General features: G+C 43.2%; 1 pseudogene across 1 annotated transcript; it reads right to left on the reverse strand.

Annotated features, from left to right (window-relative positions):
• Window positions 1-7,472: 7,472 nt before the first annotated feature.
• On the reverse strand, window positions 7,473-7,952 carry LOC308527230 (large ribosomal subunit protein mL50-like; annotated as a pseudogene). Its single transcript has one exon. The product of its transcript is annotated as a large ribosomal subunit protein mL50-like (transcript).
• Window positions 7,953-15,575: the final 7,623 nt, after the last annotated feature.

The raw sequence follows: 15,575 nt of genomic DNA on the forward strand, positions 1-15,575 counted from the left end.
AATGAAAGTCATTATTAACATGTCTGTCTGATTTTAAAGAATGAAGATGGGAGGACAAAAATACTGGCATTTCACAGAAAAGAAAGCATAAATGTCCTGTAAATTTATGAAAATTCTAGAGGCCTGGTGCACGAAATTCATGCACGGGTAGTGTCCCTAGGCCTGGCTGGCAATCAGGGCCGATCAGGTTCCCTGCCTCCCCATCTCCCTGCCTCCTCCTTCCCTCTCTTCCTCAGCACCCCACCGCTGCTGCTGGTCACCTGCTATGTTCCACACCACCTGCTGGTGGTCAGCGCACGTCATAGTGAGTGATCGAACTCCCGAGAGGACACTTTGCATATTAGGCTTTTGTATATATATATAGATGGTCATCCTTATTAGTAAGTAGGGATATAAAACAATGAAATATTCATACCACCATTGGGGTTGAGGGGAGAAACAAAACATGGACTATACCAGGTGTTAGCAAGAATGAGGAATGTAAAACAATGGGAATTCACAAACACTCCTGGTAGGAGTATAAACTTGTACAGTCAATTTGCTTCACTTGTTAGCATTCTCTAAGAAGTTTTAGGATATATATACCCTATGACCCAAGACTTCTATTCTCAGATTCAAGAATATTCCTAGGAAACTTGTTCATAATAGGAAAAAAAAAAACAAAAAAAAACTGGAAACACTCCAAATGTCTGTCAGCTATAGAGTCAGTAACTGAATGTTAAACCATTCACACAATGGAATGCTATTTTGAAGGAGAGAAAAAAAAGTTGACGAAGGGAGCTTAACTAAAGCTATATATATTTTAAGTTTGGGACAAACCTGGAAAAAAATAATGTGGAAGGAAAGGTCAGAGTACCAAGTGACTGTGTAATGGTATTGTTACCAGAGAATTGAATTCCTCTGTTGCTCGTGGAAGTGAGGTTCTTGGGGTACCACTGAAATAAGAATTTTCAAAAGCCCCCCACAGGAGAATGAGATGTGGGAAAAAGCTTTATTTATGTGAAGTTACATTCCTTGGGTTCCACAGTCCCATGTTCCTTAAGCCAGTCCTGGAAAAGGTGCAGCAAGGGTCGCAGGAGAGCCAAAAGCAAGGCCCATGTCCAGAGCTTCCATTCCATGTTGCAGGCCAGATGTAGTTCAGCATCCAAGCTAATTAAATTTTGTTAGCCTATTATGAGGGTCCCACATGGCTGTGAACCACAGGGGCATAGGAGAGCACAGCCCCCTGTAACAGGGTCCCAAGAGCCTGCTGCCTGGAGCCAAGAGAGAGAGCGCTTCTTTGTTGAGAAGTTTTAATATTCAGGTTTCTTGTACTTGCAGTGGCCACACCCATTCTGGCCACTGACTCCCTCCCAGGTGTGACTGATGGGCAAGCACCATCCCACATCACTCAGACTTTACTGGGCATGCATCTAAACTGCTTTTGTCCGGTCCCTTCCTCCACCAATCAGCAGGGAAGAGTGTTAAATTAGCAAAACTATATAAATGGCAAGCCTAGCCCTAGCCAGTTTTGCTCAGTGGATAGAACATTGGCCTATGGACTGAAAGGTCCCAGGTTTGATTCTGGTCAAGGGCAGATACCTCAGTTGTAGGCTCAATCCCCAGCCCTGGTCGGGGAGCCTGTGGGAGGCAACTAATCGCTCTCCCCACCGCCCTACCTTCCCTTCCACTCTCTCTAAAAAATCAATGGAAAAGTATCCTCGGGTGATAATAATTAAATAAATGGTATGCCTATATTATCTAGTCTTCCCTTTAATTCTTTCCTGTTAATAATAACTAGATAATTACAAAAGCATCATTATGAAGTTGCACTTATTTAAAGCTCAAAAACAGGACAAATATAGCCCAGCCAGTGTGGCTCAGTGGTTGAGCATCGACCTATGAACTAGGACAGTGATGGCGAACCTATGACACGCATGTCAGAGGTGACACGCGAACTCATTTTTTTGGTTGATTTTTCTTTGTTAAATGGCATTTAAATATATAAAATATCAAAAATATAAGTCTTTGTTTTACTATGGTTGCAAATATCAAAAAATTTATATATGTGACACAGCATCAGAGTTAAGTTAGGGTTTTTCAAAATGCTGACACGCCAAGCTCAAAAGGTTCGCCATCACTGAACTAGGAGGTTGTGGTTTGATTCCCAGTCACAGCCCATGCCCAGGTTGCGGGCTCAATCCCCAGCAGAGGGCTTGCAGAAGGCAACTGATCAATGATTCTCTCTCATCATTGATGTTTCTATCTCTCTCTTCCTCTCCCTTCCTCGCTGTATATATTTAAAAATGTACATTCCTTAATTTAAAAAGCAGGGCAAATATATAAATTGTTCAGTTTAATGTAAATATTTTTTTAATTTTAATATAAAGGTAAACAAAACACTGATTGATACAATATTCAGATAGCAATTACCTGGGGTAAGGTGCACACAGAGAAGGGAACACAATGCAGAGGGCTTCAAAGTACTTGTAACATAGTCTATATTTTTACCTAGATGGAGGGTAGCAGAATGCTTATTTTATTACTATTTTAAATATATTTTGTATATATATATATATACAAATGGGGATATATATATATATATATATCCCCATGCTGATCAGTCACTGGATGCAAGCCACCTTGGGAGAAGATCTTGACCTTGACCAGGTCTCTTCAGCTGAGGTCATCCAGACAACTGGAGGCTCAGGACTGAGGGCTTTTTGCAAGCCCTGCTCCTGGGAGCTGGGACCGAGTTCCTCATTCCTGAAAGGGATCAGACAGCACATACAGTGTCCACCACAACACCAATTTATGTGTAACATTTTTCACAGTAAAATTTGTTTAAAAGAAAAGAATGTGGGTAAGGCAGGAAGACCAAGCTATAAAAGGGAAGAATCCCAGACAAGACAGAACAAAGTCAGGAACCTAAGGTGATGACATATGATGAGGAAGAAAATTGAGCTCAGAGTTGGGAGTGTCTGTCCATGGAGTAATACATGGATTTTCTGCCGGTAAAGGTGAAACCAGTGAATAAGATATGATTTGGTGATATAACACAGACTGCTATGATTAACAGACATAGTGGAGTCAGCGTCATGGGGTGGGTTAATCTGACAACTCCCAGGAAGCTAATATTTCAAATTGGGCCTCCACTTTGTCCCCACATAGAGGGACATATTTGGACAAAGGCTTTTATTCTGAGCCTGAGATACCTGTGTTCCTTTGATTATTAATGGAAGGGTTTCCACTAGGGTAGTGAAAGATAACGTCTAGAATTCTAGTCTTAAAATATGCTCAAATGGCCCAGTCAGTGTGGCTCAATGGTTGAGCATTGACCTATGAACCAGGAGGTTTTGGTTCAATTCCTAGTCAGGGCACATGCCCAGGTTGTGGGCTAGATCCCCAGTGGGGGCTGTACAGGAGCCAGCCAGTCAATGATTCTCTCTCATCATTGACATTTTTCTCTCCCCTCTACCTTCTTCTCTGAAATCAATAAAAACATATTTTAAAAATATATGCTCAAATGATAACAGGAGGTCACTTTTTTTTTCTCTCCTGCTGCGAACCCTTTCATCATAATAAATGGTACTATTTACTAGTTCTTCACTATGAACCAACACTGTTTTAAGAGCTTTACATGTATTATTCATTCTTCACAGACGCTCAATGACATGGGTACTATAACAATTTGCAATTTATTGATAAGAAAACTGAGGCACAGAATTAATTCACCTACTCAACGTCCCCAAGCTAGTCATAGGGCCAGCACTGAATCTAAGCAGCTTGACCCCAGAGACTATCTTCTGTCTGAACACTCAGGTGCTCCCCAGAGATGGGAAAGCATGGACCTCACTGATGGGAGGAGCTCTGTGTATTGCACCGGTAGGTATCTGCTAGTAGATACCGGTGGGTCTAGGCAGGGTTGCATCTGGATTTGGCCAAGTTGGGAGGGCTTAGTACTGAGATGCAGACATAGCATCCAGGCATGAGGGCGTGGGGTGACAGACAGCAAGGGCTCTGAGGACCAGAGATAGCCTTCCCATGGCTCTGCCTCTGACTCCACAGCAGCCCCCAGGAGCCCCACCCTGAGCTCCCAAGGTTGATCTATATCACAATAGTTTCCCATGAGCACAAAAGTGAGGAATAATTAGGATCACGATCAAGATCTGAAATGTTTGTCGGCAGGTGGATTTGGAAAGAGTGAGGTGAACAGTATCAGTAGACCAGGAAGGATGTTGAAAAGTGACTCCGTTCCTTGAAGGGGCAGCAGAAGCTAAGTGAAAAAGAAAGAGAAAAGAATTTTTTTCAAAAGCAGAAACTGTCATGACTGGGATGGGAACTTTCAAGGCTATTCCCATAGCAAAGGGATTAAGAGTCGGACCCCTGAGGCAGACTGCCTGGGTTCATGCCTGACTCTACGACGGAATAACCAGGACACAGACAAGGTACTGACACTCTGTGCCTTAAGCACACATACTAGTAAGATGTCACCCACCTCGTGCCCTGCCAGGAAAAGCGTACAGAACCAGGCCTGACCCTGCTTATTCTAAGTAGTTAAGTGCTATTATTATCTCTTCCTGGGTAGCAGGACGTTGTTTGCCTTGACAATTCCATTCCGGCCTTTCTATTTTCCCAGGAAATCAGGGTGTGGTTCTGGGATCAGAAGCATTCAGAGCAACAAAGTGACCAACCATTCCGTCTGAAAGAAAGGCAAGTGTTGGAGCTAATAGGCTGGCTAATTCTATTTAAATTCTAGAATCAGCAACCTAGTTGTAATATCTGGAAACACATGTAAATTTATTTATACTTATTTTTATTTTTTTATTTTTATCCTCATCCAAGGATATTTTTTCCATGGATTTTTAGAAAGAGTGGAATGGAAGGAGGGGGGAGACAGAGAAACATCAATGTGAGAGAGACACATCGATTGGTTGACTCCTGCACTTGCCCTGGACAGGACCAGGGAATGAACCTGCAACCCAGATATGTGCCCTTGACTGAGAATCGAACCCAAGATCCTTTGGTGTATGGGCCAACCCTCTACCACTGAGCCACACTGGCTATGGTGAAATTTTTTTTTTTTTTAAAGAAGACACAATCACACTCTCTGGACTTCCGGTTTCTCATATGTAAAGTGTGCTGGGGACTGTGGGTTCAACTGGGGGCTCCAACTGAGCCCCTCATATTCCTGAGGTGGCCTAAGCCTCCAGGGAAGGATGGAGGAGAAGCTGAGCAGGCAGGTTGCCAACCTCCCTCCAACCACAGAGGCCACACTGCATCTGTTTTATATTATTGTAACTGTAAGAACAAAATACCTGGAGATGAAAATGGAGCAGAATTACAGGCCCTTGACTATAAATGTAATTAAGTTCCTGTAGTAAGAGTCTCAAAACTCCTCTTTTGGTAATTAATGGAACAGCCACTAAAATACTACGCCCTAGCCCAGCCAGTGTTGATCAGTGGTTGAACCAGGAGGTCACGGGCACATGCCTGGGTTGTGGGTTCAATCCCCAGTAGGGGACGTGCAGGAAGCAGCCAATCAATGATTCTTTCTCTTAATTGATGTTTCTATCTCTCTCCCTCTCCTTTTCTCTCTAAAATCAATTTAAAAATATTTTTTAAATGTTATACCCTTTTCTTTAATTCATGACAAACCCAAGTGAGCACAGTTTGGAAAGCAGCAGAGAGGGGAATGAACAAATTGAATTAATTCCTGTGCTGATATCAATGTAGTGCCACAGAAAGAGAGATGCTTTGCAAATTTAAGGCAGTTCAATATTTTTATCTGAATTCCAAGATGGCAGTGGATTAAGTGGAAGCTACACTAACATTCTACAAAGACCAAACTAGAATTACAACTAAAATAGAAAAATCATCCTGAATATCCAACTGAAGACAAGCTGGAGAGAACCCTGGTAGCCAAGGACAGAGAGTGGAGACCACATAGCGACTGACAGGAAGTACGGAGGTGCGAAAGGGCTGGCCAGGCCTGATCCCTGGTGGGAGGCAGCCAATCGATGATTCTCTCTCATCATTGATGTTTTTAACTCTCTCTCTCCCTCTCCCTCCCTCTCTCTGGAATCAATAAAAAAATATATAAATTGTTTAAAATATCTTTTTTATCTTTCTTAGGAATTTAGATAGCTCCATCTCGGAGATGTTCTTTCTCATGGCAGATGTATGTAGTTCAGTGATGGCGAACCTTTTGAGCTTGGCGTGTCAGCATTTTGAAAAACCCTAACTTAACTCTGGTGCCATGTCACATATAGAAATTTTTTGATATTTGCAACCATAGTAAAACAAAGACTTATATTTTTGATATTTATTTTATATATTTAAATGCCATTTAACAAAGAAAAATCAACCAAAAAAGTGAGTTCACGTGTCACCTCTGACACGCATGTCATAGGTTCGCCATCGCTGGTGTAGTTGGTCTAAAAGTCCTGTAACTGCAGAGCCAGCTCAAAACAGTCCTGTGCTGTTTGATAGGGTGCCAACAGCAGCCCAGGACCACGGGGCATGCAGCGGAAGCATGGGCAGATGAGAGAACTTTGACCTCCAGCTGCACCCTGAACCAAAGTCTCATCCCTGCTCACCCCCCAATGGAACTGAAGGAACAGATCATAACCAGAACTTGAGCACTGGGACCTTTACAGAAGCCAAGCGTACATTTTCCAGAAAGATCCAGTCTTGATGTCCCTTTACCATAGATGGCCAAGTTCGGAAGTCCTTCAATTAAAGCCTGCCCCACCAGCACTTCTGCATCCATGTTCCCCCCTCCCCCTTTTTTATAGAATCTGGTATATTTGTTACAGAAAAAGTCACAGCACTTAATAATTGGCATATATTCTTTTTTTCATTTATAATACTTATACTAAGGAAATAGCAAGGCAGAAAAACAAATTTCACCATTAAAAAAATTAAAAACACAACACAATTCAAGAAATCTACTTTAATTTCAATAGAGATTACTTCAGAATGAACAGAATCATTCTCTACTATTTCTCGTTGTGCAGTAAATCAAACAGTGAAACATCTTTCTATATTCCCCACAGACTTTTATGTTTCTTTTATACATATCTAATCTGTTTCCTCAATTGTATATATTCTGCATATAATACTACCTTAGATTTAAGAATACTGACAGAATTAAAACTTTTTCTTGCCTATGAAGAATACAACCACTTCCGAGCATGCCATCGCCTTATATGTTAAACCCAAGTTAATTAGAGAGTCTGGAGAAGAAAGTTTTCATAAGTTATTAATGACCTGATTCTATTTTTTAAAGTTTCAGCAGTTGTGAAAAAAAGAAAATCTTGTTGTCAATTCATGATGTTATGAGAAAAAAAAATAATTCATTCTTCCACAGAAAAAGTGGTTTTAGAGAACAGTTCTGATAGTATTTCAAAGTGTCAAAAGGTCTGATAGGTAGCCTCCTTGTTGGGGGCGGGGGGATGATGACAATAATTTCAATTCCTCTTCTGAATTGCTCAGTAGCCCCAAGTGATTTTTATATCGGGAGGCAGATTACTGGCCACAAGTTCATCAAATTTAGCTCTATCTTGAACAGGCACATTGTAGAACTCAAGAACATCTCTGACCCTGCACATCTCCTGGAGCCTGGAGTTAGGCATGGCATGGCCCAAGTCATCAGCTAAACATGACAAGAAACTGAACTTCAGATGACCATCTTCCAGGGGGATGTCCTCCCAATTGCTAGGAGCAGATGAGCCAAAAAATTCTTCACTGTCAGATTCCAAATGCCTCCGGAGATGTTCAGGTGACATGTATGTTCAGCTTCGTAAGGGTGGACACACCAGGCTAGGTTCTTTCTTCACCTCCCCTACTGTCTCAGCTACCACTGGCTTTTTCTCTTCTCTGGATCAAGACCAAAATTCTCAACGTGGGACCCCTGCAATTATCCACGTGAGAACTTTTCTCGAAATGTCGGGCACTGAAGCCGCCACCATCTCTGTGGAGAGCTATGTGACAGAGCTCCATGTTCCCCTTTACCATTTAAAAGCCCATAATATAGTCCAGCAAGTAAGATAGATTTGAGGTACCATTACGTCTCCTATCTTCTCAGTTGGCAACTTTTTGATCAACAAACCTTTCCTTACTCCAAACTGGTTCAAACATTTCGAGTACAAAGCGTCAGGCACAGACTTTGGTTGGGTATCAGACCCACTAGGGTTAACTTATTTATTAGACACTAGAGGCCCGGTGCACGAATTCGTGCACCAGTGGGGTCCCTTGGCCTGGCCTGCAGGATCAGGCCAAAACCGGCTCTCCCACATCCCCCAAGAGGCCCTGTATTGCAAGAAGGCACAGGACAGGCTGATGGACCCCACCAGTGTACAATCAGGGCTGAGGAGGCTTACGGGAGGTTGGCCAGCCAGGGAGGGACTGCGGAAGGGCTCCAGGGCGTGTCTGGACCATCTCGTTCAGTCCTGATTGGCCGGGCCCCAGCAGCAAGCTAACCTACCGATTGACTATCTGCCCCCTGGTCAGTGCATATAATAGCAAGCAGTTGAGTGGCCTTAGCATATCATTAGCATATTACACTTTGATTGGTTGAACAGCCAACCAGATGACTGTACACTTAGCATATTAGGCTTTTATTATATAGGATAATAGATACAGTACATAAGGCCCATGATACAGTTATGCCCCATGGAAGTGTTTTAATTTTTGTTTCTTTTAAAATCAGAAGAAAAAATATTTTTCAAATAATAATAATGAATTCAGTTTGGATTATATTCATCTTTGTACCAAAATAATTGTAAAATATAATTACTTACATTTTTTATGGAGGAAGGAACCCATAAAGGCACCATGCCTGTAGCCCCTTAATACCATAATGAAGCACTGAAGTTTGCAGCTCACAGTACTGAAAGGCCAAAAAGGGTATTGATGTGCAGAGCCCCAACCCAGCTCTGATTCCACTTTAAGCGTCAATCATGTCATCAGATTCCACTTTGTGTTAATCATGTCATCAGCGTTTCCTTTCTGTCCTGATGAATTCCTTGTCTAGCATGTTAGAACTTTCCTATTCAAACTGGGGTGGCAGATCAACAGGAGGAGCATCATCTGGACTAGTTAGGAATGCTAACTCTCAAGCCCCACCCAAGACCTAATGAACCAGAATCTGCATTTTCATAAGGCTGTGAGTAATTAAGCACATTAAAGTTTGTGAAGAGCTGGATGAGATCAAAGGATTTAGATGAGGAGAACTGAGGGCTGTAGAGAGAAAAGGCTGACTGACCTGGGGCAAGATCAATGCCTGAGGGTACTGGGATTTCCTGAAAAAAGAGTATAGCAGCACAGGTAAAGAGATGTAATGCTAAGAGAAGAGTCAGGGAGAAAGCAGGGATGGAATTTAAGAGAGCCCGTCAGAAAGGTTTTGCCTTTATGGTGCTTTCCCCATTGGACTGTGGAAAAGTCTCTTTAAAAAATTATATATATGTATGTATATATATATAGATATATAGATATATACATATAGATATCTATAGATATATATATAGATACACACACACACACACACACACACAATACACTGAGTGGCCAGATTATTATGACCACCTGACGTTTGTAGGCAAATTAACTATAATTTCGCGCTGAAGTTGTTAGAGGGCCAGTCCATTATAAATAGGGAAGCAGGTTGTTTACCACGACAGTAGAAGTGATTTTTTTTTCTGAAGATATGGGTAAACAATGCGATTTAACAGCCTTTGAACGTGGGATATATTTGAATGTGAGTGGCCAGATTATTATGACCACCTGACGTTTGTAAGCAAATTAGCCATACACTGCATCATATGGGATATGGAAGCCAAAGGCCTGTTCAAACACCTTTGCTGTCTGCAGTTACCAAGATAAAACGTCTCCAGTTCGCACAGGAACACAAGGATTGGACAGTCGAGCATTGGAAAAAAGTCATGTGGTCTGATAAGTCACGTTTCCAGTTGCATCATGCAGATGGCAGAGTGAGAATTTGGCCGAAACAGCATGAAAGCATGCACCCCACATGCATGAGTACAACCCTTCAAGCTGGTGGGGGCAGTTTTATGGTTTGGGGCATGTTTTCCTGGCATGATTTGGGCCCTTTAATTCGTGTGGAACAACGTCTGAATAGCATAACATACCTAAGTGTCATTGCTGATCAAGTTCATCCTATCATGTTGATGGCATATCCCAATGGAGTTGGCTTCTTCCAACAAGGCAATGCGCCATGCCATGGTGCTCGTATTGTGCAGGAGTGGTTTCAAGAACATGAGGGTGACTTTACCTTGCTTAGGTGGCCCCTACAATCACCAGATCTCAATCCAATTGAGCATTTGTGGGACGAAGTTAAAAGAGCCATCAGGCAGCTGGTTCCACAACCATCAAATCTCACAGAACTGGACAGTGCTATTCATCAGGCAGGGTGTCAGATTCCTTGCATCACCTTTCAACATCTCGTGGAGTCAATGCCAAGAAGAATCGCCACAGTATTGAAGGCAAAAGGTGGCCCAACAAAGTACTGATGGGGTGGTCATAATAATCTGGCCACTCAGTGTGTGTATACATATATCCCAAGTTGAAAGGCTGTTAAATCGCGTTGTTTACCCATATCTTCAGAAAAAAATCGCTTCTACTGTCGTGGTAAACAACCTGCTTCCCTGTTTATAATGATCTGGCCCTCTAGCAACTTCAGTGTGAAATTATAGCTAATTTGCCTACAAACGTCAGGTGGTCATAATAATCTGGCCACTCAGTGTATATCTATATATATAAAAACCTAAGCGACCGGCCGACTGGCTGACCAGCCAACCAGCCAATAGCTATGACATGCACTGACTACCAGAGGGCAGAGCCTCACCACAGGAGCTACTGAGTGACAGCAACTTTGCAGAGTGCCCTCTTGCACTCTGGGACCCCTCAGGGGATGTCAGACTGCCAGTTTCAGTCTGATCCCCACAGGCCAGGCTGAGGGACCCCACCAGTGTACGAATCCATGCACCAGGCCTCTAGATTAATTGATTTCAGAGAGGAAGAGAGAGAAAGATAGAAACATCAATGATGAGGGGGGATCATCTATTGGCTGCCTCCTGTATGCCCCCACCAGGGGATCGAGCCAAAAACCTGGGCATGTGCCCTGACCAGGAATCAAACCCTGACCTCCTGGTTCATGGGTTGGTGCTCAGCCACTGAGCCAAACTGGCTGGGTTGGAAAAGGCTCTTTAACTTCTGCCTGTGTTGCAAGTCTGAACTCCTGACCATGCTGCACAGTGGCGCTCCAGAGACTGAAGAGCACAGTAGAACCCACAATTACCAGCAAGCACCACCATCTCCTGATCTGGGCCCGGGCAACAGCACCACATCCCCTCAGAGCCTGTGTCCAGAGCTTTGAGGAGGTGACCTGAGCAGCAAAGGGAGCCCTCGTGCACATTGGAGCCAGAATCAACATAGATGAGGAGACACCAAAAAAGCAGCTTCCTTTCAACCATCTTAATAGGGATGTAAGACCAAAATGCCTGCTTTCCTACTGTGTCCTAGATAAAACGGAAGCAGGTGCTAGCTCTCAGGTGATGTCTCATCTAAGTTTTCTTCTCAAAGAGGTGGTTGAACAGTAACTCTAAATTTAAGGAACTCTCCAGTTACCTCCAGCTGAAAGGCAGCCTGTTTGAGCCCTACTCCTCCCCCTTCCGGAAGCTTTCAGGGGCACCACTCACAGCCTTCCTCTCTCCAGCTTCTAACCAGTTGAGAAATGCACAGAAGAAGCCTGACTGTGATAAAAGGACAATTTCTACTTTAATACTAGTGAAGCTGTTGAAAAAATAAAAACAAATTTCCACACCCCTAGGAAAAGCCTGATTGTCTTATATATACTGCAACTCACCTCGGCGACCAATCAAGGTCAGCCCCTTACTCAAAAGTCAGCCAATCACAGACTCACCCCAATAAATATGCCACAGTGACCACCAAAGAGCAGCTTTATTTGAGTAACCAGGCTCCTGCAGAAGATGTATTTACTCCGTAAACTTTCGCAAATCCTCTAGTCCCTGAACTCCATACTTCCCCTATACAACCCTATCGGCAGTTCTATAGGCAGTGCGCTAAGAAAAACTCTGCCTTTTTACTATGGTTATCAATCAATTCGAGTTTGTTGTTTAATTTCAAATACTGAGTGAGGGTCACATCATCCTTTGACACCTTGAACATAAGAATAGGTATGAATATAACATCCTCAGCCAGTTGCAGGTGGAGAAGTTCCATTGGCTAACTACATAAAGTGACCATGGAGAGCCTTAGCACCCTCTTACCAATGTAATACGCAGCAGGAAGGGGAAGAGAGATTATTAGAGGAATCCTGGTTTTCACTGTACAATTGTCTGTGGAGTGGAATGTCCCCTGGATTCTTTCTATCTGGCCAAGCTTATTACAGTATTTACTTCTTGGGGCAATCACCAATGGTCAATGATTCAATCAATCACGGCTAAGTATTGAAGCCTCCATAAGAATCCAAAAGTACTGTACAGGGTTTAGAGAGCTTCCAGGTTGCTAAGTCAGAACACAGCCATGGGCCACTGTGCTGGGCCTCAAACTCCATGGGGACAGAAACTTCTTGGTTTGAGACCTTACCCTATGCATCTCTTCCTCTGGCTAGTGACTCATATCCTTTTATGCTTTGCATTAAACCAGTAATCCAGTGAATAAACTGGTTTTCTGAGTTCCATGAGTTGCTCAAGCCAATTCATTGAACCTGAGGAGAGAGTCACTGGAACCTGTGATTTATAGCCAGTGGGTCAGAAGACTGGTGACAAGTTGGGTTTGTGATTGGCATCTGAAGTGGGGGAGAGGGGTAGTCTTGTGGGACTAAGCCCTTTACCTGTGCAATCTGATGCTATCTCTGGGTTGAATTATGGGACACTCAGCTAGGATTGAAGAATTGCTTGGTGTGGTGTGGGGGAAATCACCCACACATTGGAACTGGTGTCAGAATCATGTTTTTTTATTGATTTTAGAGAGAGAGGAAGGGAAAGGGCGAGAGATAGAAACATCAATGTGAGAGTGCAACATCATTTGATTGCCTCCTGTACCCCCTCTACTGGGGATTGAGTCCAAGACCCAGGCATGTGCCCTGACCAGGAATCAAGCCGGTGACATTTTGGTGCATGGGACAACACTCAGCAAACTGAGTCACACCAGCAAAGTCTATAGAAGTCCTAATTATATAGAATCTCAGCTTTCTCAACGTTCTGTTTACCTCACAATAGGATTTTATATGTGAAGATAAGCACAGTGAAATGCAGTATAATTTTTATGGAATGTAACCTCTGTGACTTATAGGGGTAGAAACACAATCTTTCCTTCCCATCTCAGACCTCAGAAGTTGCCTGTTTGGTGTGCATACAATTTTAACTCACAGTAACTTCTTCTGAGCTAGTCCAGGCTAATCGCTGCCTCGGTCCCCAGGTCAGTCCCCACTGCACACCCAAGTCGCAAGATGCTTCATGTCAGGGGAGCCGTTGCCTTGATTTACAAAGTTTAGTCTGGTATCAGTATGAGTTTCACAACGTTTAATACAGTCTTTCTTATTTTTTCACTAAAATTAGCAAAAATAAATTTTGCTTAGGTAGAAGATTGGAACATTCCAAGGTTTGCATGTCTTAAATTATGTAAGGTTTCAAGTACTTTTCTTTCTTTTGCACTCATTACCACCTCTTCAAGAGAAGTAAAGGTGAAGCCCTCAGAGTTCATTGTAGCTCTACAAAAGGATGGGTAGGGGCCATAGAAGATTAAAATTGATTAAAATATGCCTTGCGATTGTATACATTTCTTTGGGCTATCTTTGTCTCGTATGAGCACTACACTTAATCAGCAGGCTCATCATTCTATTAATTAACAAAATTGTACCAGAAAACAAAAGAATTACTAGATTTACACTTTAAAGAATAGGCCATGGCTGTGACTTAAAAACAAAACAAAATAAAGGGCCTATGTAATTATTTTCCAAAATAAAAATCAGTTTTCACTTATCAATAAAAGGAAAATTTTACATTTTACTATATTAGTCAGGATTCTCCAGTGAAACAGCACCAATAGAAGGTACCATATATATTTTTTAAACTTATTTACTTATTTATATATATAAATGTAGTATACCTATACACACACACAAACACACGCACACACGCACGCACACGTATATAGTGAGAGAAATAAAAATAGGCTTATCCTATATAATAAAAGCCTAATATGCTAAGTGTCCAGTCGTCCAGTTGGCCATTCAACCAATCAAAGCATAATATGCTAGTGATATGCTAAGGTTGCTCAACTGCTCACTATGACATGCACTCACCACCAGGGGGCAGACAGTCAACTGGTAGACCAGTTGCTATGATGTGCACTGAACTACCAGGGGGCAGAGGTTCCGTCCAGTAGGTTAGCTTGCTGCTGGGGTCCAGCCAATTGGAACTGAGCAAGATGAGCCAAACACACCCTGGAGCCCTCCCATGGTCCATCCCCAGCTGACCAAGCTCCCACGTCCCTCCCCGGCCCTGATTGTGCACCAGTGGGGTCCCTCAGCCTGGCCTGCGCCCTCTCACAATCTGGGACCCCTCGAGGGATGTCAGAGAGATGGTTTCAGACCAACGGCAGAACAACCAGCTGCTATGACACACACTGACCACCAGGGGGTAGACGCTCAACTCAGGAGCTTCCCCCTGGTGGTCAGTGCACTCCCACAGGGGAGCACCGCTCAGCCAGAAGCTGGACTCATGGCTGGTGAGCACAGCGGCGGTGGCAGGAGCCTCTCCTGCCTCCGCAGCAGCGCTAAGGATGTCTGACTGACAGCTTAGGCCTGCTCCCTGTGGAGAGCAAGCCTAAGCCATCAGTCGGACATCCCCCGAGAGCTCCCAGGCTGCAAGAGGGTGAAGGCTGGGCTGAGGGCCACCCCCCCCCCCACCGAGTGCACCAATTTTGTGCACTGGTCCTCTAGTGTGGTTATAAAAGCGGAGAAATCCCATGATTTGCCATTTGCAAGCTAGAGAACCAGGAAAGTCAGTGGTGTAATTCATTCCAACTCTTAGGAAGGACAAGGGGCAAGTCTGAATGCCCAAAAATCAGGAGCACCAATGAATGTCCAAGGGCAGAAGAAGATTGATGTATCAGCTCAATTCACCCTTCCCCCACCTTTTCTTTTAGTCAGGCCCACAGGATGGATTGGATGAGGCTCACCTACATTGGCAAGGAAAATATTCTTTACTCAGTCTACTGATTCAAATGTTAATCTCTTCCAGAGAAACTTCACAGACACACTCAGAAATAATATTTTATCAGCTGTCTGGCCAGAGAAAGGCACCTAAGAGTAGAGGTCATATGAAATGAAATCTTTACCCAGCAGAGATGATAGGTACTTCCAATTAGATTCTCTTTCTTGTAAGCTTGAACTGGAGACACAGATACTAGTTAACCAGTGGAATCTTTAGGAAGCAAAATTCTCAGGGACTTGGAGGAGTCCCAACTGAGTGGCACTTACCTTCTTCCAACCACGTCCACTCTGGCTTATCTTTTTGCTTTTTTAGATACAAAAATTGCTGCTTTGT

This window comes from Myotis nattereri, assembly GCF_964212035.1.
Source record: "Myotis nattereri genome assembly, chromosome: 11".
In the NCBI taxonomy this organism is placed as follows: domain Eukaryota; kingdom Metazoa; phylum Chordata; class Mammalia; order Chiroptera; family Vespertilionidae; genus Myotis; species Myotis nattereri.